The 27,685-nt window shown below is 46.0% G+C and overlaps 1 long non-coding RNA gene across 2 annotated transcripts in view; it reads right to left on the bottom strand.

Annotated features, from left to right (window-relative positions):
* Positions 943–27,685, bottom strand: part of LOC106508915 — a 64,334-nt gene continuing 37,591 nt past the window's right edge. For both annotated transcript variants that reach the window (XR_001306053.2, XR_001306052.2), the window contains 2 exons: positions 2,021–2,229; positions 943–1,748 (listed from right to left, as the gene is read on the bottom strand). This is a non-coding gene — a long non-coding RNA (uncharacterized LOC106508915). The remainder of the gene's footprint in view (positions 1,749–2,020; positions 2,230–27,685) is intronic.

Raw genomic sequence — 27,685 nt, 5'->3', positions numbered from 1 at the left:
CTCTAGCCTAAGAACTTCCATATGCCATAGGTGCAGCTCTAAAAAGCAGAACAAAACAAAACAAAAAATAAATGGGCAGAAGACCTAAGTAGACATTTCACCAAAGAAGACATACAGATGGCCAACAGGCACATGAAAAAATCCTCAACACCATTAATTAAAAGAGAAATGCAAATCAAAACTACAGTGAGGTACCACCTCACACCAGTCAAAATAGCCATCATTAATAAGTCTACAAATAACAAATGCTGGAGAGGGTGTGGAGAAAAGGGAACCCTCCTACACTGTCAGTGGGAATGTAAATTGGTTCAGCCACTATGGAGAACAGTATGTAGGTTCCTCAGAAAACTAAATATAGAACTACCATATGATCCAGCAATCCCACTCCTGGGCATATATCCAGACAAAACTTTCATTGAAAAAGATACATGCACCCCTATGTTCATTGCAGTGCTATTCACAATAGCCAAGACATGGAAACAACCTAAATGTCCATCGACAGATGAATGGATTAAGATGCAACACATATAGACAATAGAATACTACTTAACCATAAAAAAAGAACAAAATCATGCTATTTGCAGCAACATGGATGTTCTCATACGAAGCGAAGTCAGAGAAAGACAAATACCATATGATATCACTTACATGTGGAATCTAAAACATGACACAGATGAACCTACCTACAGAATTGAAATAGACTTACAGACATAGAGCAAATTTATGGTTGCCAAAGGGCCGAGGGAGTGGGATGGACTGGGAGTCTGGGGTTAGTAGATGCAAACTATTACATTTAAAATGTATAAGCAATGGGGTCCTACTATAAAGAACAGGGAACTATATCCAATTGTGATAGAATATGATGGAAGATAATATGAGAAAAGAGTGTATGTGTGTGTGTGTGTATATATATATATATATATATATATATATATATATATATATATGTATATGGTTGGGTCATTGTGAGCAGAAGTGGACAGCACATTGTACATCAACTATAATAATAAAAAATTTTTTTTTTAAGAAAATCAGGGCTGAATCTCTGTGATTCTTTTAGTCTTTTTGTGTGTATGTCTGGCCTTAATCTGGCTATTGCAGCTCCAGCCATTCCAAACAGCAGAAGGCAGGTAGGATGAAAAGGCAAAAAATCTTATCCAGAAATTCTATCCAACAATTTCTGCCTTCATCTTCTCCAAGAGAGGCAGGGCATCATAGATTTTTACCAGATACACGCCACCTGGAAAAACACTGTGTCTCTGCTGCTAAAAGAGAAGGAGGAGATTACATAGGAAACTAGCACCCTCCTCATGGGGCTTTCTAGAGAGATGTGTTTAGCTAGGAGTTGCTGTCTGGACTGGTTTTTCTGGGAGAGCTTGTTATGTGAAAGAGCAGGTGTCCGGGGGAGCCTCCGGTTACTCATGAGACTGACTCCAGACCTCTCTCACTTGGAAAGGAGGGGAAGTCAGTTCCCCTAGTTCCCAAGGCAACTGGGTTAGGAAAGAAGAGGAATCTCTGAAAAGCGGAGGACGCATTCCTGGTTAAATGGAGGATTCATTCCTTCATGAGAATCTCTAGTTGTGTCCATGTTGCTGCAATAGCATTCATTCCTTGATGGAGGATTCATTCCTTCACTCCTTGATGGAGTTATTCATTAACTTGGGCACAGCAGGCAACAGCACCACTTGCTGATGGAGTGAGACAGGCAGGGGATGAAGAAAACATAGTTCACATCCTCCAGGATCTTACTGTTTGGAAGAGAGAGACAAAATAAGTAAACTGGACAGTCAGAGAGGCTGTCGTAGGCTGAATATTTGTGCCCCCCCATCCCTCACCAAAATTCATGTGTTGAAACCTATCCCCCCACCCCCAGCACCAAGGTGGGCCTTAGGAGTGATCAGGTTATGAATGGCACTGGTGCCCTCATAAAAAAGACCCAAGGCAGCTCCCTCAGGCCTCTGCCACGTGAGGACACAGCAAGAAGACACAGCCATCTATGAACCAGGAAGCGGGCCCTCACCAGACAGTGAATCTGCCAGCACCTTGATCTTGGACTTCCTGGCCTCCAAAACTATGTGAAACAAATTTCTGTTGTCTATAAGTCACCTAGTCTGTGATACTTTTGTTACAGCAGCTTAAACAGACTAAGACAGAGGCTAAGTAGAGTCAGCACCAGGCACCGAGGGAGGGAGTGGACATCACCACCCGTCTGCAGCTTTCCAGCCAGCCCTGTAAAACAAAGAAGGGGAATTTAAGATCCAGCCCAAACTGGGAAAGGGCATGATAGAAATGCATAGCCAAGAACCAAGACCAAGATGCTAACTTTTTTTTTTTTTTGGCTTTTGGCTTTTGGCTTTTGGCTTTTTAGGGCCGCACCTGCAGCATATGGAGGTTCCCAGGCAAGGGATAAAATCAGAGCTGTAGCTGGCACAGCCACAGCAACTCGGGATCCAAGCCGCCTCTGTGACCTACACCACAGCTCATGGCAACGCTGGATCCTTAACCCACTGAGCGAGGCCACACATCGAACCTGCGACCTCATAGTTCCTAGTCAGATTCGTTTCCGCTGAGCCATGATGGAAACTCCCAAGATACTTCTTTTACAGGCGAGGAGAAACTCTCACACTGATGTTTGGGCATGGATTGAAGAAAAGGAGATAGCTTTCCTCCCCCGCTTTTGTGGCCACCCGATGGCACATGGAGTTCCCAGGCCAGGGATCACATCAGAGACATAGTTGCGACCTAAGCCGACAGCCATGGCAACGCCAGATCCTTAACCCACTGGGCCAGGCCAGATGGAACCTGAGTCCCAGTGTCCCAGAGATGACAATCTCCAAAAAGGAGATATCTTGTCCTGAACTTTCTTTAGATTTGGTAGTGAAAATGGGTTGTGGGAAAAGGAAATGCAAAGTGAAGAAGTAGTGCAAGAGAAAGACAAATACTATACGTTATCACTTATATGTGGAATCTGAAAAATAAAACGAATGAATAAATATAACAAAACAGGCTCCCAGAGTAGAGAACTAACCAGTGGTTACCAGTAGGGAGAGGGAAAAGGGAGGGGCCAAATGGGGACAGGGGATTAAGAGATAGACTACTACACATAAAATAAATAAACTAGAAGGATATATTATATAGCACAGAGAATAGAGCCTATATATATATGTGTATATATATGTGTGTGTGTATATATGTGTGTGTGTGTGTGTGTATATATACTTTTTTTTTTTTTTTTGGTCTTTTTGCCTTTTCTACGGCCCCTCTGGCAGCATATGGAGGTTCCCAGGCTAGGAGTTTAATCGGAGCTGGAGCCACTGGCCTACACCAGAGCCACAGCAACACGGAATCCAAGCCGCATCTGCAACCTACACCACAGCTCATGGCAATGCCAGATCCTTAACCCACTGAGTGAGGCCAGGGATCGAACCCACAACCTCATGGTTCCTAGCCGGATTCATTAACCACTACGCCATGACGGGAACTCCTAGAGTCAATATTTTATAATAACTTTAAATGGAGAATAATCTGTAAAACTATTGAATCTTCACCTAAAGCTAATATAATATTGTAAATCAACTATACCTCAATAAAAAAATATATATATATCATGTTTAGAAAAAAAAGGAGTTCCCATCGTGGCTCAGCGGAAACGAATCTGACTAGCATTCATGAGGATGCAGCTTCGATCCCTGGCCTCGCTCAGTGGGTTAAGGATCTGGTGTTGCCGTGAGCTGTGGTGTAGGTCGCAGACGCAGCTCAGATCTGGCATTGCTGTGGCTGTGATGTAGGCCAGCAGCTGTAGCTCTAATTCAAACCTTAGCCTGAGAATCTCCATATGCCATGGGTGTGGCCTTAAAAAGACAAAAAAAAAAAAAAAAAAAAAGAAAAGAGTATCTGGTTTATCCCTTAGGTCTACATGTTTCCAACTGCTATTCCATGCTTCCAGCAGTTACCATATGTTCACAGATTTTTAAATCACAATAAACGTCAGGGTGAGCTGTGGTGCAATAATTCTCACTTTTGTTCACTTTCTAGCACCCCCATCAGTCACCTGCTTAAATAATAACCAGCCCTCCCTTCCCCTGCACATCAAGGTCATGGCTCCTCTCTAATGGCAGAGAGATCAGCCAGTTTTACTCTTGTGGGACTTTAGCAGAATTGCAAACCGACCTCTGAGCTTTGGATGGGTCATGAAACTTTCTGTTGCTAAAACTTGCTTTCCAATGGTTAGACTTTAAAAATATTTCTTCTCTCTAGTAGCATCATTTAAATTATCCCAGCAGACAAGAACAAAGGCTGATCTGCCCTGTCCTCCAGGTTTAATTTGCATAAAAAGAGGCTGATAACGTGGGAGGCACTGGAGGCAGGCTGTCTGGGTTCAAATGTTGGCCCTGCCACTTATTCCCTGGGTGAAATCGGGCAAGGTATTTAACCAGTCTGTGCCTCAATTTCCTCATGTGTAAAATGGGACTGATCTAAGTGTCTACCTCATAGCATGTGAAGATTAAATGAACTGACAAACATAAGCTATTTAGAACCTTGCTGGGAGCAGATGCCCGTTATTATTAAGTAACTAGCCGCGAATATAATCATGTACTTGTTTACCTTGGTGGCTTCTTATGGGCTCTTTTTTTTTTTTTTAGGGCCACACCTGCAACATATGGACGTTCCCAGGCTAGGGATCAAATCAGAACTGTAGCTGAGGCCAGCACCACGGCTACAGCAATGCTGGATCTGAGCCGCATCTGCGACAAACACCACAGTCTGCAGCAACACTGTCTCCTCAACCCACTGAGCCAGGCCAGGGATCGAACCCACAACCTCACAGACACCATGTTGGTTCTTACCCCACTGAGTCACAACAGGAGCTCCCCTGTAGGTTAATTCTTAAGGCTCAAGTCCCACAGGGGCCTGCAATGGGTTTGCCCACTTAGATTCCGGGCAAGGAAGGGGCCTGGTCCCCTGCACACCTCCCCTCCCTCTGCCCCTTGCCCGTCCCACCCTGAGCATCTTCCACAGTGCACGGAGCCGGCTTACTGGCCAGAGGTGAGTCACTGGCTCCCCATGTCCCACAGCAAAGGAGGATGGTAGGGAGATAGAGGATGGCACAGACCCAAGGGGACAGAAGTGTCCTCAGCTTGGAGGTGTTCTTTTTCTTTTCTACAAGCCTGGTGGAGAGGCTCCTTTATACTACATGGTCTATCCAAGGCATCCAATTATCCATACATCTGTGTGAGGAGCAGCCTGCACACGGGGGCAGAGGCCAGCAGGCCTGGCCCAGCATCTCCCGACGCCAAACAGGCTAGCACTGCTCCTGGGAGCCTTGCCCAGTGGCCTGGCCTTGGAGGCGCTGCCAGCTCCCCGGAGAGAGCTGGACCTTTTCCATGTAATGAGACTGACTCAAAAAGAACAAAGTTCCTCTCAACACCTGCTCACCCTCTCACAGCTCCACAGGCCACGAGGGGAGCGGGTAATTGCAGACCACAGGCAAGGAAGGAAAAAGAAGAAAAAGAAACCAGCTGCCTTTCATCCAGCATCTTCCCCACTGTCCCTTCTGGGGAGGCAGATCAGTCCCTCCCTGTGTCTGTTTCTGGGTGGAGGGCCCGGAAACAGCAGAGTGGCTCAAAGGGCAGCAGGGGGTAAGGACAGAGGGATCCAGAAAAGCAGCCTTAGAGTAACCTCCTTTCTGGTTGAAGTGAGCTTGAAATGGGTTCCTGTCACCTGCACCTGCTCTCATTTGTAAGACATTTTGTGAGAAATGCGACATGGACCCCGGGCATAAGCAGAACAGCCCGGTCTCCATGTCAGAGGTGCAGCAGCGAGGTTTCAGGGCTCCTGAGGCACCCCACAGACCCAGCCTCACTCACTGATGGGCCTCCAGCCAGGACCAGCCTCCACAGAGCTCACAGGACAGGTCCCGCCACAGACAGCAGAGATGGGGGGTGCTAGGAGAGGAGGTTCTTAAAATCGAATCTCATTCATCCACTGACTATTGTAATCAGACCACTAGATGTTGCCATAGTGTTTGTAGAGGCAGCTCTCCTGGTACCTGCCCAGCTCATTCCAAGAGGGATGGACGAAGGATGGCCAAGTTTATCTGTATGACCCCTGCCCACACTCACAGCTCATCTGAACAGGAGTGGACCCCTAATCCAGGTTGACCCAATGTGACTGAGGACCCGATAGAAAAGGCTGGGCTCGTGGCTTGAATGGAAGCCGTGTAATCACAGATGCTCTAGGGCGACCCTATTTGGCCCCACAAGCCAGACCAGCAGAGGCCAATGTGCAGAGAAGAGAGGAGAGTCAAGACAAGTGGATACCCAGGAGTGAGCTGCCTGTGGTCCATCCCAGCTCTCCAGACCCCAGATCTGGAGCAAGACTCATTCCCTGCCTGTGGTTTCTGGGAGTTTTCCCAGTATCCAGTATCCAGTGCCTTCTCTTGTTTGGCTTATTTATTGAGTTGCTATTATGTGCATCCAGAATAACTTCCAGGAAAGCGATGATTCACAGTTTACACTCACTTGTAATCTTGTTTCTCATGCTCTGGGGAGAAGGCATGGGAGAGATCATCATGGGCTTTTTATGGCCAAAGAAGCCCAGGCAATGCAGAGTCCCATCTTGGCTCAGTGGAAACAAATCTGACTAGGAACCATGAGGTTGCGGGTTCGATCCCTGGCCTCGCTCAGTGGGTTAAGCACCTGGTGTTGCCGTGAGCTGTGGTGTAGGTCGCAGATGTAGCTCGGATCTGGCATTGCTATGGCTGTGGTGTAGGCTGGCAGCTGTAGCTCTGATTAGACCCCTAGCCTGGGAACTGCCATATGCTGCAGGTGTATCCCTAAAAAAAAAAAAAAAAAAAAAAAAAAAAGAAAAGAAAAAAAGAAGCCCAGGCAACAACTGACTGTCCAAGGCCAAGCAGGGCGGCAGCCTTTGACCTAGACCCAGCATCCCTCCACCACACCCCCTTGACCTTGAAGGTGTGCCTCCAGGAACCCTAGCTCCAAGGCATAATCAAGAGAGATGCACTGCGTTCTTAAGCACAGCCAGGTATTTCATCGGAACATAGGAATCCTGGCTCTGTCATTAGTTGCCACACCTTCACCAGTCTCTGCAGGCCGAGCTGGCCATGCCCCTGAAAACAAACTATGTAGGGAAAGCAAAGAATCCTTCATCTTTAAAAGTACGCAAAACCTGGAGTTCCCGTCATGGCGCAGTAGTTAACAAATCCGACTGGGAACCATGAGGTTGTGGGTTCAATCCTTGACATTGCTCAGTGTGTTAACCATCCGGTGTTGCTGTGAGCTGTGGTGTAGGTTGCAGATGTGGCTCAGATCCGCGTAGCTGTGGCTCTGGTGTAGGCCGGCGGCTACAGCTCCGATTATACACCTAGACTGGGAACCTTCATATGCTGCGGGAGCGACCCTAGAAAAGGCAAAAAACACAAAAATAAATAAATAAATAAAAGCATGTGAAGACTGTACTATTAGGATATGATTTTAGCATCCGTCATACTTTATATCTTCCTCCCCATCTCTAGAGCACCTGTAAACAAAGGACAGACAAGTTACATTTCTCCTCCCTACCTCTGTCTAGTCCTCACTCTGGTGTTTCCACCCAAAGTAGATTGATTCAGAAGCTGGTGATCTCTCCTGCTAGCCTGTGTCCGTGCTTGCATATATATGTGCACGTGCTGGCATGTGCGCAAACACACACACAGCTCACGGATAACAAATTTTTAAAAAACAGATTTACTGAGATATAAATTCAGATACCATACAATTCACCGTTTAAGACGTACAATTCAGGAGTTTCCACTGTGGCTCAGCAGTAATGAACCTGACAAATATCCATGAGGACACGGATTCGATCCCTGGCCCCACTCAGTGGGTTAAGGATCTGGTGTTGCCGTGAGATCTGGCATTGGCGGTTGGCTACAGCTCATAGTCAACCCTTAGCCTAGGAACTTCCATATGCTGCACGTGTGACTCTAAAAAGACAACAAACAAACAAACAAAAAACCCCATACAAATCAGAGTTCTTGTTGTGGCTCGGTGGGTTAAGAACCCAGCATAGGGTCAGTGAGAATGTGGGTTCGATCCCTGACATCGCTCAGTGGGTTAAGGATCCTGTGTTGCCCGCTAGCTGCAGCATAGGTTGCAGATACAGCTCAGATCCCATGTTGCTGTGGTGGTGGCATAGGCCAGCAGCTGCGGCTCCAATTCGACCCCTAGCCTGGGAATTTCCATATGCCAGATTCCTTGTGATAGTCTTCTGGGTAATTAAATGTGCTAGCCTGACAGCCCCCAAAATAAGAAGTACTATCCCCTGGACGTAAAATGGCTTTTCTCTAATCCTGAGTGATGCATGCTATTGCTAGGTGCCTATTTTTCTGCCTTTCAAATATAAAGTGACTAATGGGGTTTATTTCATAACACATCTGCAAGTACGTAGTTATTCTTATACTTCAGTGCCCTTTAAGATATTACTATCTGCCAAGACTTGGACTATGTGCTAGTATGCAAATTAGATATAATAAAGAAAGAAAGGAGACTTTTTTTGCTCTTGAAAAATCAGATTTATAAGGTTAACAAGATTTATATATTACATCAGGGAACTAGGGTTAGAATGCAAGGCTTTTTAAATGTAATAGTTGGCAACAATAAAGACTCTCTGGTGTTTTTTTTCCTGCACAAGATCAAAACTTTTCATCTCTGCTGAGGTTTAATGAGATGAAAAAAAAAAAAAAAAACCTCCCACAAAAATCAAAACACACAGAATCCAACTTCAGGAACAAGGCAGACATTCTGAGTTGAATGTTTTTGATTGGCAGTGCCAAGAACAGGAGCCAAGTTCTAAAAACACATAACTTTACATTTTTAAAGAAAATCAACTTAAATATTTCAATGAGTTTATTCATTTAAACCAGGAAAGTGGGCACTTTTATTATTTGGATAAAAGCAAAAATACCAGGAAAATTCAATCTAATAAAAGAAAATACACACGCAAAAAAGAAAATTTACATGTACATATGCACCCTTCAAGGAATTAGGAAGTACTCTATAAACAGACAGGAAAACGTCCTGAATGCAGTCTGGTCAAATAATGGGATGTTACAATTTAGCAAATATTCTGATTATAGGGGACTGTCTCTATCTTAGAGCCTATGTCTAGGATTAAAATAGAAACATAAACTCATGGACATGGAGAACAGACTTGTGGTTGCCAAGGGGGTGGGGGAGGGAGTGGGATGGATTGGGAATCTGGGGTTCATAGATGCAGACTATTGCCTTTGGAGTGGATAAGCAATGAGATCCTGCTGTGTAGCACTGGGAACTATATCTGGTCACTTATGGAGGAACATGATAATGTCAGAAAAAAGAATGTACACATGTATGTGTGACTGGGTCACCTTGCTGTACCGTAGAAAATTGACAGAACACTGTAAACTAGTTATCATGGGAAAAACAAAAAACATAACTAAGTCTGTACTTGCTAAAGAATCGGAGATCAGCGAAACATACTCAACACTAAAACAATTCTGATAGTGGAGTTATCAGTGAGGACTCTAAAGGTCCTTTAGGATCTTACAGCAGTTGTGACCATTATTACAAATGTGAAGTTACAACTGTCTTTGGAGACATCATGTACCAGTGCTGAATAACAGAATTCCAGTTGATAGGATTTGGATTGAGCAAATGTAAATGTTATGGAAAGGCGGCAAGAGGCCAGAATTGGTGGGTCCACCTGGTACACCCAGGCGGGAGCAGGGCCAGGCAAGTTTTGCTCCTCATTGGGTACCCATGGGCATAGTCCTGGGTGCATGGTACACACGGAATGAGTGTTGCTGAATAAAGACTGTGGATGAATGAATTAGTGCAAAACAGAAAGTTAAATTGGAATCTTTCTGTTGTTGGCGAACTTCTGCTGATGCCCAAAGCTGATCTGGGTAACAAGTGGCCCCATGTTCCAAAGAGAGATGCAGCTTCCATTGATGTAAGACTTGTTGGGAGTTGGCCAAACCAGAGTTATAGATGATATAGATTCATAGATACAATTTTAGACCAACTGTAAAGGAGTCGTAGTAAGAGGTATCATGCATGTATTTATTTTCCTTTTCTTCCCACTAGAGGAAGGGAGGGTGTGCTTCCCCAGTCCTTGAGCCCAGTGAGGATGGTTCTAAGAGGACCATTCAGAGAGTGGGGGTATCAGCCAGGAGCAAAGATAAAATCTCCCCTCTGGTGGAGTTCCCGTCGTGGCACAGCAGAAATGAATCCAACTAGGAACCATGAGGTTGCAGATTAGATACCTGGCCTCGCTCAGTGGGTTAAGGATCTGGCATTGCCATGAACTGTGGTGTAAGTGGCAGAAGCGGCTCGGATCTGGCATTGCTGTGGCTGTGGCATAGGCTGGCAGCTGTAGCTCCAGTTTGACCCTTAGCCTGGGAACTTCCATATGCCACGGGTGTGGCCCTAAAAAGCAAAAAAAAAAAAATAATCTCCCTTCTGGGTGGATGCTTGCTTCATCACAGGGTCTTGACACCACAGGTGAAAATTTCTTTCTTCTTTTTGCTTTTTAGGGCTGCACCTGCGGCAGATGGAAGTTCCCAGGCTAGGGATCGAATCGGAGCTGCAGCTGCCAGCCTACACCACAGCCACAACACCACCAGATCCTCAACCACTGAGTGAGGCCAAGGAGCAAACCCATATCCCCATGGATACTAATTGGGTTCTTAACCCACTGAGCCACAACAGGAACTCCAATAGGCGAAAATTTTTCTGGGGACCATGTGGACCCTGAGGATGGCAACTGGGCTAGGTTCTTCTTGCTAGGAGCAGCCAAGGGCTTTGACTGCCATGGAGAGGTAAAGCAGACATTAGATGGCCATGTGGGATACCCCCATTGGCTCTGGAGCTCAAGGGGAGTCCTAGGAGTCAGCCAGAGAGGGCACCATCCCATGGCCAGGGACTGCAGGGCACAGTCCCTAGGGGGAAGGGTGCAGGGGGGGAAGGTCCACAGGACCCACTAAAATGCCTTCTAAGAGAAAGAACCAGTACCTGAACCCCTGCATTCAGAGGACACAGTGGCTGTACCACAGCCAACCAAAAAGACATTTTTTTTTTTTTTTTTGTCTTTTTGCTATTTCTTTGGGCCGCTCCCGCGGCATATGGAGGTTCCCAGGCTAGGGATTGAATCGGAGCTGTAGACACTGGCCTATGCCAGAGCCACAGCAACGCTGGATCCGAGCCGCATCTGCAACCTACACCACGGCTCACGGCAACGCCGGATCGTTAACCCACTGAGCAAGTCCAGGGACCGAACCCGCAACCTCATGGTTCCTAATCGGATTTGTTAACCACTGCGCCACGACGGGAACTCCTAAAAAGACACTTTTGCTTCTTTCCTTCTTCTTCCTGTTCTCACTTTACCTTCGTGTCAGAAGCAGCTAGTGAAAGGCCAGAGACAAGGCAACAATAAAAGACTGTGCAATCTTTTTGAGCAAAAAACCTGAGCTGAGGGAAGAGGAAATAGCTTTGAATTTGGCAGGGAACTGTTGCAAATGTATAATACCTTAAAGGGACTGTATGGTCCTGGGATCTGCCTGAGTTGTTGACCAGTGAAAGAAGATTTGACAGCAGTTTGGAAAAGCAGTGGGTGGTGTGTGTGTGTGTGTGTGTGAGAGAGAGAGAGAGAGAGGGAGAGAGGGAGAGAGGGAGAGAGAGAGAAAGAGAAGCAATTCCCTGGTTATATCCCACCAAATATAGCCCATTTGATAAACTAGTTTTAGTGGAAGAATGAATGAATGAAATCATTTCTGCATAATTTAGTTGACACTTCGGCCACCTGTCCAGTGCTCTACTCACCCTACCTGCATCCAGCTGATATCCTCCCCTCAGCTGTAGGTGGAGGATGGGATGGGACCTCTCCATGGGCTTCAGGGTGTGGTGGGGAAAAGTCACCAGTGAGTCAGGGAAGGCTGACCTCTTGCACTGCTGACTCCTCTCTCATGTGCTGTGATGGCTGGATCACTCATCACCTTATCAAACACTGTGACGCGAAGTGTTCCTTTGGCCCCAATAAGAAATATTTTCAGCGGGCACAAAGCGCTGGGTGTGACATCACCTATGTTTGGTACAGGACATCTCCATGCCACGCCACTCAGGACACTCCCCAAACAGTAGGTCTAGGAACTGGGTAAGAAGTGTGGCAAGCTCTCTCTCCTGGGTCTATGCATGTTGCAGGGACCAACCCTGTGCAAGAAGGCTGAATGCTTCCCGCTTCCACCATCTTTTCCTAGATGAGCACAGCACACGTTCTTTTGTAGAGGCAGCTACGAAATTATGCTGGTAAGATGGTTCCTTCCTGCCCTGCTCTTTAAGGGCTGGGCTCACGGCCACCTGCATGGCCTCATGCCCAGTTTTCTCTTGTAACCTAATTGCACTGCCCAGAACCAAGTGATCCCTTGTCCGTCTCTCCTCCTAGAGCTGGAGTTTCCTTTTATTCATGATTCTACCTTAGGGTACAGAGTCGAGCCTCAATCAGTTCAGTGAATGAATTGATGTGTTCTGATTGGTCTCCTGGAGACAGGTAGAGTTAGGGAGCAGACTCACCTTCCAGAGGGGGTAGCAGAGGCATCAATGTGATGTGCGGGGGAGGATCTGGCCAAGGTCCCAGGTGACGCAGAAAAACATCCGTGAAGCCAAACGTCTGGGTAAACATACGTCAAAAGCTAGCCGTCTGGAGGTCAGGGCACCTTCTCAGAGTAAGGACTCTTGGCACGGAGCCCCAGACAGTCATGATGCCACCACCTCTGTTTAGGGGCATTTTGCAGGTTATCAAATGGTTACCTAACCATCAACTCCCCTGCTTTTCACAGCAACCCAGAGGAAAGAGAAGCAGATATTATTCTTCACATTTTACAGGCCCAGAGAGATTAAGTGACTTTCCTGAGGCCTCTCAGCTCCTAAAGGAGGGTGTGTGATGACCGCAGGCCCTGGGATCCCAAATCTGTGAGCATCCCACCAAACCTGATCAAACCCAAATCTTCAAAAGCATATGGAACATTTCGGGGCCCGCCAGGTGTCCCTTTTAGCTGCAGGGCAGTGCTAGGAGAGCCATCTCTCTCTTTTTGTGTCTCCTTTAGAGGTTCCTCCAACTCTGCCCCAGGAGGGCCCGCAGGGCCACACAGTGCTCTCATCCCGGGGAAGAGCCCCACAAGGTCCCTCTTCCTGGTTCCCCAGTTGCAGCCCAGGTGTCTGTTTGCAGAATCAGGCTCCAGGCGGGGTCCACAGCTTGTGCTGGTCCTGGACAGGACAGATTGCCGGGATACAGAAACGGCTCAGCAGCCAACACGCTTGCCGTATGTGAGAGGCTGCCTCGCCAAGGCTGTCTGTCATTCTCTGCTCCAAAATGCTGGGCAAAAAGCGAGGCCAGCAGCATCCTGCCCTCCGTGCTTCAGATGGGCAAGCTTTTGTTTCCACTGGCAACACCCAGTGTAGTTCATTCCCTTTGGAGAAGCGTCTCGGCATCAAGACGAAAGAGTTCCTGAAATGTGGCAGATTCAGGGGCCTGATTTACAAAGTTGGGACCAGAAGGTGGAACGGCTTTCGAGGTTTTGTTTCAGATTGTTAAAAGAGATGCCAAAAGATGTCTTTTTTATGTTCCGTTGGCTGCCTCTTTTAATGTCAATACCAGCTTAATGCTGAAGGTAACAAATGACACACTGTGAAATCTTGCCCAGTTCATTTTTAAAAGGAAATTTGAGGGGTGGGGGTGGGAGGACTGAAATGAATCTTTGCTTTTTAAGGACAAAGCATATTTAGACAGGCTAAAATGTGGCAAAATAAATAAACAAGTAAATATCAGTTCGGTGACTTCGATTTCCCGAAACTCCTTTTAAAAGCGAGGGGAGATGTGAAAAGCAAAAATTCTACTCAAATTCAAAAAGTTTCCAAGGAAAATTCCTGTAACCTTGAAGAATAATAAAGGCTCCCGGATATATTTGGAATTTCTGAATGGTAGCACTGTTTCCCGAGAGCATTTTCAACATCCCAAGTGAAACATGAGAACAAGGCCTAAATTGTTGGGTAAAGAGCAAAGAACTCTTTGGTTTGAGAAAAAGAGGGAGACTATAAGAGTCAAAAAGGCTGCAAGGGGCTGGAGGTTCACATGAAATATGAATGATGGTAGCTTTTTGCCAGAAAAACCTTTTACTAGGTGCCATATGCAAAAATGAATATCATCATCACATTACATAAAACAAAAAGATGGGAGCTCCTGTTGTGGCACAGCAGAAACGAACCCGCTTAGTATCCATAAGGTTGTGTGTTCAATCCCTGGCCTTGCTCAGTGGGTTAAGGATCCAGTGTTGCCATGAGCTGTGGTATAGTTTGCAGACACAGCTCAGATCTTGCATTGCTGTGGCTGTAGTGTAGGCCGGCAGCTACAGCTCCGATTCAACCGCTAGCATGGGAACCTCCATATGCCACGAGTGTGGTCCTAAAAAGACAAAAATTAAAAAATAAATAAATAGTCCATTTCATGCCCTCTTGCATTCCATGAGCTTTGCCTTTGCCTTTTAGCTGCATATAAGGTGTCCGGGTCTGGGGGTCTTTGGGGAAAGACCAGGCATACAGTCAAGCTTTCTCATAATCTTTGCCAGACCCTAGGCATCTGTTGTTTGCAGCCCCATCCCTGTCCAGACCCCTGTTCGTCTTGAGGCCGTAGAGCTTCTTTGCCATTATCATTTATTATCCCCAGCCATTTCTAAGCCCCTCAGACCTCCAAATTGGACATGATACTGGACCCTGAGGGGGATCCATGGTTGAGTGACCTACGTGGCTGCCCCCATTCAGCTTCTAATCCATGGGTATAGACAGCGTTCCGTGACACACATAGGCAGTGAAATAACAGCCAGCATCATCTGATAACTGTAATACAGCCTACACACTTTGAAAATGCTCATGAGGGAGCAATTACCTCTAGGGGAATGGCCGGGGAAGACCTCATTCACACAGCATCAGGGCAAAGGAGCCCTGAAGGGTGAACTGGGCTTTGACAGAGAGAAGTGGGCAGAGAGGGGACAGGAGGAACACAGGCCTGGAGCCTGGACCTGCCTGGCACCTGCAGGGAATCTCCAACTCCTCTGTGCCTGGTACAGACGTGCGGCAGCAGATGGGGCTGTGGGGGGAGGCTGGGCTGCGCCTTGGGAGGTTTGAGCATGTGATAAGGACTCAGAGTTGATTCTGGAAGTAAAAGAGGCAAACTATTGGGAGCAAAGGAATTACAAAGCTCAGGGGATCTGGGATGCCTCTGAAACTGCCTATTTTCCTGTGCTCCTGCCTGGTACGTATGGTGAGCAGGAAGCTTTCTCTAGTTTCTCACAAGGCCTCACTGTTCTGAGGCCAAGTTTTGGGGCCAGTCTGGGCAAGAGTCTCACTGCCATCCTTTTCCCCAGCTCCCCAGCTCCAGCCCAGACCCGGGCACAAAAGATGCCTCCCGTGTACCCTCCTTGGACACGAATGGCATTAAAATAGAGACCTGGGGAGGGGGCAGGGCCCAGAGGCAGGTGCCCCACTGGGGCTCCCCTGGGACCTCCCTGTGGTGTCACGTTTCCAAACTATCTAAGGGAGTTTTCTTTACACCACGTTTTCATGTCAGATCAATGAAGAACCCTGCAATAACTTCAGCTAAGAGGTATGGATTTCAACCTTTGGCAACATTATCTCAAATGTTTAAAACAAAGCAGCAAACTCTGTCCAGGCTTTCCCTACTCCTCTGGAAGCTCAAAACCAGGCCCCAGGTTCTCCCCTGTCTCTGCCCATCACCTCTGCCACCAGCTAGCCACCACAGAACCCTGCCGGCCTTTTCGATATTTTATTTAGTGAGCAGAAACGTGGCTCTCGCCCCTTCACCCCACTCTTCTCATGCTTTTGCATGGCAGGCCAGGCTGCAATTCTTGTCCTTGGAGCCCTTTGCTCAAAAGACCAACAGTAGCGATGGAGTTTTCCAGAACAAAGCCCATGCTCTACCTGAGATGAGTTTCCGCTCTTTTACTACAACCACTAATCCCTGCGCCAGGCTGCTCATTAGAAGCCTTCCACCTCGAGAGCTGTGGGCTGTGGGAAATAGGGAAGAGGTGTCACAGACTCTGGGCCAGGGAGGGAGCCATTTGTTAGATCGAAATCAAAGCCCCTGTGAAGACCGGAGACAGAAGGGCCTCACCAAAGGGCGGCTTCCAGAATGCTCTGATGGACTTTATTTTCATTTTTTTGTCTTTTTAGGGCCACACCCGCAGCATATGGAGGTTCCCAGGGGTTCCCACAGCCACAGCAGCAAGGGATCCAAGCCAAGTCTGCTACTTACACCACAGCTCACAGCAAAGCTGGATCCTTAACCCACTGAGCGAGGCCAGGGATCGAACCTGTGTCCTCACAGATACTAGTCAGGTTCATTACCCCTGAGCCATGACAGGAACTCCATTCTCTGGCTGATTTTAGAACTATGGAAGCTGGGAGCCCAAAACACCACTCAGAAATGAGTATGCCTGCATTTAAAGCACGCGAACTTAACCAACAAGAATATCCTGCAACGTGCCAAGCACTCGGTTGGACTTAGAGACTCAGGAGTGTGTCTTCACCCCCTTCCTTTCCCCCCCTGTCACTTTGCAAGGTGCAGGTGCCCAACCCACCTGTGAGGCCCCCTCCCTCCCAGGCCTGGGAGGTTCTTACATGTGGTAGGTGTCAGTGACTGTGGGCTAAAAAGAATTGGCCGGTTCACATGTTTGTTGAAACCTCATTACAGACCAGAAGCTGTATCAAGCCTGAAGACAGACTGAGATAAATAAAGCCCAGTCCCTTTTCTCCTGAGGCTAAATGACCATGGTGGACACGCAGAGAAGAGTGAACATTTAGGTACAATGACCTAAGTCCTAAACGAAGGACGAAGTAAACATAGAAACAGGCCTAGACCGGCAAAACTTTGCTTTGATTGGCAGAACAAAACTGCTCCCATTACCTGGATCCAGAGCAAGGAGCTGGACTACCTACTTCCCCCACTTCTGAGGGAGCCAAAAGGAAAGGGGACCACATTCTTGCCCCAGCAGGAGGAGAACGTGCCTGCACACACACCCCTTCCTCTCTCCCATCCCAGCTCCATGGCTCTGGCAGCCAGGACACTCAGAAACACAGAAGATGGGACACACATTGCCATGGTCTTGCCCTGAAATACAGAAAGGTCAGGACACCCCAGTGTCCTGGGGACAAATCCATTGGGAAGAATAAGATAGAAAGACATTGGAGTTCCCGTCGTGGCGCAGTGGTTAACGAATCTGACTAGGAACCATGAGGTTGCGGGTTCAATCCCTGGCCTTGCTCAGGGGGTTAAGGATCCAGCCTTGCTGTGAGCTATGGTGTAGGTTGCAGACCTGGCTTGGATCTTGCGTTGCTGTGGCTCTGGCGTAGGCCGGTGCTACAGCTCCAATTAGCCCTCTAGCCTGGGAACCTCCATATGCCGTGGGAGTGGCTCAAGAAAACGCAAAAAGACCAAAAAAAATAAAAGATAGAAAGACATTGATTTGCAGGGAACGTTTGGAGGTAGAACTGCAAGTTTTCAGAATTTTCCCAAAGATAAACGCACCAGAACACACACAAACACACACACACACCTATCTATCCATCCATTGCCCATCCGCTTTGCTTTTAGAAGTAAAAATGACAAAAATAGAGGACTAGAGTATTTATGGGGTGAAAGGAACTGGGGCCAGGAGGGAGTGGGGCTGCCTGGGGTTATTTGGGCAGTGATGACGCAGGATCCTTAGCCGGCTGAGCCACCAGGGAACTCTGGGTCTTCCTGTTTTGATATAAACTCTAAACCAAGGACCACAGCTCTCGTCTCACCCTCTTTCTGGAAGCACACCCCGCACGCCACCCTCTTCTTTGCTCTTCTTGTAAAACCCCCCTGCTTTTCGTGAGAAAAATAAAACAAAACCCGTATTACAAAATCTGTAAAGTCCCATCTAATTCAGTTTCTGAGTAACTACCGTCATTCCTACACCCACTGCCCTCCTCCCACCCAGGACTTTCTAATTTTAGAGTTAAGAGCATGGAACTTGACACTGGATATGTTTCCATTTACCATGAAAGGCATGTTTCTCCACAAACAACTGGAGGGCAGGCTTGGAAAACAGGTTTAAAGACCAGACTTGTAGAATTTTGGCACAGCAATTCTCTGGAAATGTCCACCATCCCAGCAAGAGGCAGGAAGCATTGAGAACGAATATGTGCTCTGGCTTCTTTCAAGTGAAATGATTTCATTTTAAGAGTTTTGATTCATAAAATAGCCCCAGCTAATTTTCCAAGGAAAACGAGTATATTTTGTTTTTCTTCATTCTTCAAAGTCTGTTTGGGCCATGAAAAGAATTATCCTGAATTTATTAAAAAGATTTAACTGGGGAAATGCCCCCAGTGCTTTATGAAGGAATATAGAAGAGGGACAGGAGCAAATTTGATAGGGATAGAAATTGTTTTTGCGATTTAGAAATTAGGGATCAGTTTAGCGTTTTGACTGTTACCAATCAAAAATAAACTGGAAGAAACCCTTTGGCATGCTATTGTCCATTTCTGTAGGTTTGTAGATTTATAGATTTAGAAGTAGAAATAGCTTTTATTTCTACAGAAGGAAAGGCCAAGTCTTAATTGGGAAGCTGACATTTTTACACCTACATTGATTCTCTCTCTCTCTCTCTCTCTCTCTCTCTCTCTCTCTCTCTCTGGCTGTGCTTGTGGCAGGTGGACGTTCCCCAGCCCCAGGGATCAAACCTGTGCCACAGCCACAACCAGAGCCACAGCGGTGACAATGCTGGATCCTTAACCCACTGGGCTACTAGGGAGCTCCTGGATGTTGTCTTTACATAAACTGTAGGTCAACTCTTTTTATTGCCACTTATATCATCAAATTATCCATATTTTCCTTAATCATCATTTTATAAGAGGAAAAGTCAGAAAACATTCTCAATGCAGTTTTAAAAAAAAATCACACAGGCCTCCTGCCTGTTCAGTGTCCATGTCTCCTTCCTCTCACCTGTTTGCCCCCTCCTTCACCCACTCTCCCAGGTGGGCAGCACAGCTCTTGGAACACAGGCCCGAGTGTTTGCTCTGCTTTTCTTTTCTTTTCTTTTTTCTTTTCTGTCTTTTGTCCTTTTAGGGCCACACCAGCGGCATATGGCGTTTCCCAGGCTAGGGGTCCAATTGGAGCTGTAGCTGCCACCCTACACCACAGACACAGCAAAGTGGGATCTGAGCCGCATCTGCGACCTACACCACAGGTCATGGCAACACTGGATCCTTAACCCACTGAATGAGGCCAGGGATCGAACCCACAACCTCATGGTTCCTAGTTGGATTTGCTTCCACTGTACCACGGGAACTCCTGATCTGCTTTTCTTTCCACTCCAGAGTTGCCACCCCAACAAAGAGCACTTTCTTGCCCCAGGACCAGCTCCTGGGCAAAGCACAGTCTTTCCAGCTCCTTCCTTCCATCTCATTCCTCAAGACAAACAAGGCAGCAGCCAGTTTCCCTTTTATGTAAAAAGAACTTACTGCTAATCCCTCGGTGGAAATGGATGGCAAGCACTGAAAGTAACAAGAACAAGGAAGCTACCAAAGCTTAAGGAATCTCCTCAGCTCTCCAAGGCATGTCCCCGATTACAGCCTGAATTTTTCCTTCTTACGTGGCCTGCAGGAGCTTCTTTTAGTTGGTGTTGGATGTCGGGAAAACCTAGAGAGATTGGCGGCACATGTAAATTTGATCTGGCTTCCTTGCTGGAAGAATAGATCAACAGAATTCTTGACTCTTGCCTAAGGCTCCTGCCCAAGATGCCAAACATGGCCGCTTCTCCATCCTGTGCCCAAAGCAGACTCAGCTAAACAATCACAGATCTGTTTCCTGGTGAGCCGGGACACTGACCCAGAATCCTTCTTAACAAGGTGCTAGAGGCGGCCATGAGCAGCTCTGTGAATTTGGCAGGTAAAATGAACTTATTTGTCATTTCTGTCGCACCCTGTCACATATTCTGGGCGCTCTGTGTAAGAAACAGTCATCAGCCTCTTACAAAGGCTGTATCCACCTTGCAAGAAAGCCTGGCTTCTTTGCCTCTTGTCTTAAGCAGGGTCATCCAGCAGACAGGCATTCACCTACTTGGCCTGCTCCCTGACAAGGGTTTGTCAGGCCTTAGGTTTTTAGCAAATCTTAACATTTACACTATTAGTTTGTGCACTTGAATTAGTCAAGGGCTAATGACCTGCCTAGAAATTTGGCTTTTGCATAGCAAAGGAAACCATAAAAAAAAAAACAAAAAGACAACTTACAGAATGGGAGAAAATAATTTCAAATGATGCAACTGACAAGGGCTTGATCTCTACAATATACAAACAACTTATACGACTCAACAGCAAAAAAACCAACAACCCAATTGAAAAATGGGCAAAAGACCTGAATGACATTTCTCCAAAGAGATATACAGATGGTCAACAAACACGTGAAAAAAATGTTCAACATCACTGAGTATTAGAGAAATGCAAATCAAAATTACTCTGAGGAACTACCTCACACCAGTCAGAATGGCCATCATTAATAAGTCCACAAGTGACAAATGCTGGAGAGGATCTTGAGAAAATGGAACCCTCCTTCACTCTTGGTGGGAATGTACAACCACTATGGAAAACAGTATGAAGATTCCTCAGAAAACTAAATATAGAACTACCATAAGATCAAGCAATCCCACTCTTGGGCATACATCTGGACAAAACTTTCCTTGAAAAAGACACACAAGCACCCATATGCTCATTGCAGCATTATCATAATAGCGAAGACATGGAAACAACCTAAATGCCCATTGACAGATGAATGGATTAGGAAGATGTAGTATATATAAACAGTGGAATACTACTCAGCCATAAAAAAGAACAAAACAATGCCATTTGCAGCAACATGGATGGAACTAGAGACTCTCATACTAAGTGAAGTCAGAAAGGGAAAGACAAATACCATATGATATCACTTATATCTGGACTCTAATATATGGCACAAATGGACCTTTCCACAGAAAAGAAACTCATGGACTTAGAGAACAGACTTGTGGTTGCCAAGGGGGTGTGGGAGGGAGGGGGGTGGACTGGGAATCTGGGGTTAATAGATGCAAACTATTGCCTTTGGAGTGGATAAGCAATGAGATCCTGTGTATAGCACGGGGAACTATATCTAGTCACTTACGATAAAGCATGATGGAGGATGATGTAAGAAAAAGAATGTATGTATGTATGCTTGACTGGATCACCTTGCTATACAGCAAAAAATTGATAGAACCCTGAAAACCATCTATAATGGGAAAAATAAAAATCATTAAATAAATAAAAATTTTTTAAAAAGAAAAGAAATTTGAAGGCGTTCCCATTGTGCCTCAGTGGGATAAGAACCAGACAGAGTGTCTGGGAGGATGTGGGTTCAAATCTGGCCTCACTCAGTGGGTTAAGGATCCTTCCTATGTTGCTGTGGCTGTGGTATAGGCCAGCAGCTAAAACTCCAATTCAGCCCCTTTCCTGGGAATTTCCATATGCTGCAGGTGTGGCCCTAAAATGAAAAGAAAGAAAAAGAAATTTGAGTCATTGGTCTAAACACAAAAAAGGGAATTTATTTGGTGCGGACGGAACAGTGTATTCAAGCTACTGGAGAGACAGGTGGGCCCATTTGCTATAGGTTATCATCAAAAGACTGGGGACTGGTAGCTCAGGCTCCTCTGGGGTGTGGCAGGGTAGAGGAAGTGACGAAGGCCACGATTTTCCTTCATGCTCACGCCCTCCCCTACGGGCCTCTGGGGCACTTGGAAGAAATTAAAGCCGAACGTGCACATCTAGCTTGTTTCAATGCAGGCAAGGGGCTGGGGTTTAGAAGCCTGCAGAGACTTCTAAGACTGCTAAGAAGCAGCTTCCTCAGATCCAGGTCCCTGCTAGCATTAGCTGTGCTCTGATGCGGCTCACATGGTTCTGCTTCAGATGATATAAACCATCCCATCACGTGGCATGGAGGCGCCTGGGAGGAAAACATTTCGAACGTGAACACAGAAGTACAGGCCTGCAGATTTATACAGGCACGTGGTTTCAAAAGGAAACAGAAACAGCTTTTCTTTCCCATTCTTGAGCTGCCTCGGGTGCCACAGAGTCACAGTTTGGAACCACTGCAGGACTGTTTGGAGGACGTGAAGTCACAGTTGAAGGGAAGAGTCAGAGATTCATTGCTGTGAATCACGCATACATTTCTCTGGCCGCCGCTGGAGTTCAAGCCTGTGCGTGTGGCTGAGATAGCAAGCATCTGCCCCTTAAGGGTGACTCAGTTTCTTTGAAGTGACTGCCTAGACGACATGATATTTCCAGAAGCTCAGAGATCCATCACAGGATCCAACCGGAATTGTCTGCAATGAGCCAAACTCTAGGCCTCACTTAAATCATAAATCATCTGGAATGAAGTTAAAAGCCATGACTAGTAATGTAAACTTACATCCAGAACTGAGACATGGTTCTGATTTAATATGTACCATAGTCCTGAGGTTGGTTCAGACTTCTAAACACCAGTGATCTCTAGGCTACATCTAATTAAAGACTAATTCTGGGCCTCTAACTGTATATGAGGATCTGAAAAAAGGGCCTTGGACTGCTTTTGTATTTCTGATAAATATCTACATGTTCAAATAGCTGAAACCATTTGCCATTTAAAAATGTCAGGCAGCAACATGTACCACATATGGATTTCTGACGGAATGGTTTACAAATGGGAAAAACCTAGACACAATCCTTTCTTAAGGAGGGTGGGCCTGGAGTTCCTGTCATGGCACAGTGGTTAACGAATCCTGACTGGGAACCATGAGGTTGTGGGTTCGATCCCTGGCCTCGCTCAGTGGGTTAAGGATTCAGCATTGCCGTGAGCTATGGTGTAGGTTGCAGACGTGGCTCGGATCCTGCATTGCTCTGGCTCTGGGTAGGCCAGTGGCTACAGCTCAAATTAGACCCTTAGCCTGGGAACCTCCATATGCCACCGGAAGCAGCCCTAGAAAAGGAAAAAAGACCAAACAAAACAAAACAAAAAACAACAACAACAAAAAAAGGAGGATGGGCCTAACTCGTCTGGATTCTACATATTCCAAAAATGTTTGGATCCTTCTAACCCACTCTTCTTTCAAAGCCCAGCAAAATATTTTTTACTTCAATTCAACATATCCTAAGGCTTAGCTTTCTGATTCCATTGTGAAAGAAAGTCCTTCTGGGTCCACTGCTATTTGCCAAGCTGGAATGATTGATACCTCCTCCAACAAAGGAGGGCCCCATCCTCCTTGTTTCAGAGCATCAGCACCCAGCCCTTTGGTTTTCTGCAATGACTCACTCCTCTTTTCCTCAAAGGCCCTCTCCCCTCCCTGCAAAGGATCCTTTGAAATTCCCATTTTGATGGGTACAAGAGAAGAAAAAAAAAAAAAGAACTTCTGCCAAGAGAAAGAGTCTTCTCAGTGTATCTTTAACACAACCACCTCAGCCTTCATCTTAAAGCTGCTGAGGACTTAGACCCATTCCAATGGAACATTGGAGGACATGGAACTGCTCCCTCTGACATCTTGCCCTCATTCCTGGACACCAGTGAGTCCTAACTGGCATCTCCCATCCTCCCAGGGCTCTCCGGATTTTCTGTGTGCTTCATTCTCTGCTAAGTGGGTCTTGAGCCTCCAGAAAAGCTGGCACCCATCCTGGTGTATAACAGGAAGAAGGGGGAAAAGAGAACTTATTTTAAAAGAATCTCAGAGTTTCCATGGCTCAGCAGAAACGAATCTGCTAGGAACCATGAGGTTGTGGGTTCAATCCCCGGTATCGCTCAGTGGGTTAAGGATCTGGTGCTGCCATGAGCTGTGGTGTAGGTCAGATACGGCTCAGATCCGGTGTTGCTGTGGCTCTGGCGTAGGCTGGCAGCCACATCTCTGATTAGACCCCTAGCCTGGGAACCTCCATGTGCCACAGGTATGGCCCTATAAAGACAAAAAGACAAAAAAAAAAAAAAAAAAAGAATCCCAGTTTATTCCTGGATCTGGCACTGACTCCCTGTGTGCCATTAAGAAGGTCAGGTCCAGTATCTCTGGTTTCACTTCCTCATCTCCCATGGGTGGGGTGAGACCAAAAGATGGCCAAGGCCCCTCCCAGGTCTAGCAAGATAGAACCTACCCTCCCTCAGGGAGCCCCGGAAGTGGCAAGTGGCCGCTGTGGAATTGACCCCTCTTGGCTGGGGTCAAGAGGCTGGTTCTGCCCTGAGAATGCAGTGGGAGGGGCAATGAGAGGGAAGAGCAGAATTACAGAAGTAGGTGGAGCAGCCAGCTAGCACTTAGAAAAAGAACAGCTAGAACAACAAGGAGGGAGAAAAACAAACACTGCATAATCTCATTATATGTGGAATCTAAAAATACCAAACAGAGAACAGATTGGTGGTTGCCAAGGGCAAGGAATGGGGTGGTGGGGGGAAGGTGGTCAAAAGGTACAAATTTTCAGTTATAAGATGAAGTATCTCTGCAGATGTCTTACAAAGCATGATGACTGTAACTAACAATGCTGTAGAGTATATATGAAAGTTGATAAGAGTAGATTTTAAAAGTGATCAGCGGAGTTCCCGTCGTGGTGCAGCAGAAACGAATCCGACTGGGAACCATGAGGTTGCAGGTTCGATCCCTGGCCTCGCTCAGTGGGTTAAGGATCTGGCGTTACCATGAGCTGTGGTGTAGATCGAAGATGCCGCTCGGATCTGATATTGCTGTGGCTGTGATGTAGGCTGGCAGCTAGCTATGGCTCCAAGGGGACCCCTAGCCCGGGAACCTCTATATGCCAGGGGTGCGACCTTAAAAAGCAAATAATAATAATAAAAATAAAAGCACTCATCACACACACAAAAATGTAACTAGGTGAGGAGGTGGATGTGTTAACTAACCTTATTGTGGTGATCACTTGCCATATACACACATATAAAATCACTACCTTGCACACTTTAAACTTATACAATGTTATAAGTCAATTATATCTCGATAAAGTTGGGGGTAAAAAGAACAATAAGGACAGCCAACGGGCACAGGAAAAGATGTTCAACACTGTTAATCATAAGAAAAATGCAAATGAAAAATCATGATGAGATATCATCTCAACACCTGTCAGAATGGCTATCATCAAAAAAGAGTACATAGCAAATGCTGATGAAGATTGGAGAAAAGGGAACTTTTATACATTGTTGGTAGGAATGTAAATTAGTGCAGCCAATGGAAAACAATGAGCAGACTCCTTAAACGACTAAAATTACAACTACCCCATGACCAGCAATTCCTGGGTATATATCCAAAAGAAACAAAAACACTCATTTGAAAAGATACATGCACCCTAATATTCACTGCAGCACTATTTACGATAACCAAGACAAGGAAGCTACCTAAGAGTCCATCGACAGATGAATGGAAAAAAGATGTGGCACATAGACACAATGGAACAGTACTCAGTCATAAAAAAGAATGAAATTTTGCCATTTGCAACAACATGAATGAACTTGAGGGGCATTATGCTAAGTGAAATAAGTCAAAGAAAAAAATACTGTATACATCACTGTATATTTTATAAATCTAAAAAATAAAACAAACTAGTGAATATAACAAACAAACAGACTCAGATATAGAGAACAAACTAATGGTTAGCACCAGGGAAGGGTCAGGTGGGATTAAGAGGTACAAACTATTATGTATAAAATAAATGATACAAGGATTTATTGCACAGCACAGTGAATATAGCCAATTTTTATAATAATTATAAATGAAATGTAAACTTTAACATTTGTGAATCATTATGCTATACACCTGAAATTTATATAATATTATAAATCAACTATACCTCAATTTTAAAAATATACTATTTAAAAAAGAGAAACAGGAAAAAAAAAAACCCAATAATGACAAACATTTACATGGCACTTGGCAGTTTAGACAGGCTTTTCTTATATTAGCTCATTATTACATTATCTCATGAGCAGTGTTTCTTAAACATAAGAATATGTCTCTCTGTTCAAATAAAAAAAGAGAAACCCTCAAGCCACTTAGCATCGACTTAAATTATTTCACTATGTTTCATGACGACGTCCAAACTAAATACAAGCTAGATATGAAATTTAATTTAGAAACCCTTCAACTTTATGGCGCTTAGGTAAGTGTCTGGTTTTGCTGAAGCTGAATTTCTAACACCGAATTAAATGGTAGACTGAGTGTGGTCTGAGTGGACTTCTGCATTTGGCCTTGGGAAGACTACTGGCAGAGGTTGCCTGCCCACTGAGGACATGGTGGGAAACAGCAGTCATAAGTCCATGGCGTTTTTTGCTACTTCAGCTTCATCAGATTCCTATTTCACCAAAGTTCTGTCATAAGCGAGGCTTGAAACCAGCTCTAACCGTGGCCATCTGAGACCTCTGCCTCTTTCACTTGCAAATAAGGTTCACGGCTTGCCTACCAATCCTTGTAAGTTGTTTGATAAAAACAGGGTAAAGACACAGATGCATGCCCATGAACATGGGCTTTTGTGTCTGGCAGGCTTTTCCTGCCACATGCTCTGGGGAGGCCGCAGGTCTCCCACCTCAGCAGGGACAGTGCTTTCACAGATGCAGGCCCTGAAGAGCTAGGTGGCACTAAGGTCTTGGTGGTCACCCAGAGGACCCAGAAGAGGTTCAAATAATTTGGGGGATCATCACTGCAGAAATCTCAGCACGACACAGACCTGTTGAGAAGTGGTGGTCAGAGGTATAGGATGTCCCATCTTGTTTTAAAGTTCTACTACTGCTTTTTGATACTCTGTCACCCAATGACAAGTCACCAAACCTCCTTGCATATCAACCTCTTCATCTAAAAGATGGAAACATTAGGAGTTCCCATTGTGGCTCAGTGGTAACAAATCCAACTAGTATCCATGAGGATGCAGGTTTGATCCCTGGCCTCACTCAGTGGGTTAAGGATCTGGCAGTGAGCTGCAGTGTAGGTTGCAGACATGGCTCAGAGCCCACGTTGCTGTGGTTCTGGCGTAGGCCGGCAGCTGTAGCTCCGATTCAACCCCTAGCCTGGGAACCTCCATATGCCATGGCTGTGGCCCTAAAAAGACCAAAAAAAAAAAAAAAAAAAAAAAAAGAAGGAAACACTAATAATGCCTGCTCATCCAAACTTACAGGATTGCTACAATGCAATGGTTCTCACAGTCTGATCCCAGAACAGCAGCAGCATCACCTAGGGATGAAAAGGCAAATTCTTACGCACCACCCCAGACCTACAGAATTGGGAGCTCTGTGCTGTGGGCAAGCTGTGTGTGTGTGAACGAGCTCCCCCTTCCCCACCAGGGGATTCTGATGCCCTCTTGAGTCTGAGAAGCCCTGCTACAAAGAGATGAGATGATGAGGGCAAACATAGTCTGCAAATCGCAACGCCAACAACCTCACTTTGAGAACCGCAGCTCTCCAGAAATAATGGTGCTATTGGGTCACCCTGGCTCCCATTAAAACATAAATAGCCAGGAGTTCCCATCGTGGCTCAGTGGTTATCAAATCCGACTAGGAACCATGAGGTTGCGGGTTCCATCCCTGGGCCTACTCAGTGGGT

The sequence above is a fragment of the Sus scrofa genome, chromosome 1, assembly GCF_000003025.6.
Source record: "Sus scrofa isolate TJ Tabasco breed Duroc chromosome 1, Sscrofa11.1, whole genome shotgun sequence".
Classification (NCBI taxonomy): Eukaryota; Metazoa; Chordata; class Mammalia; order Artiodactyla; family Suidae; genus Sus; species Sus scrofa.
The sequence above is the reverse complement of the archived record's forward strand: the minus strand, read 5'-3'. Positions and strand labels throughout refer to the sequence as shown.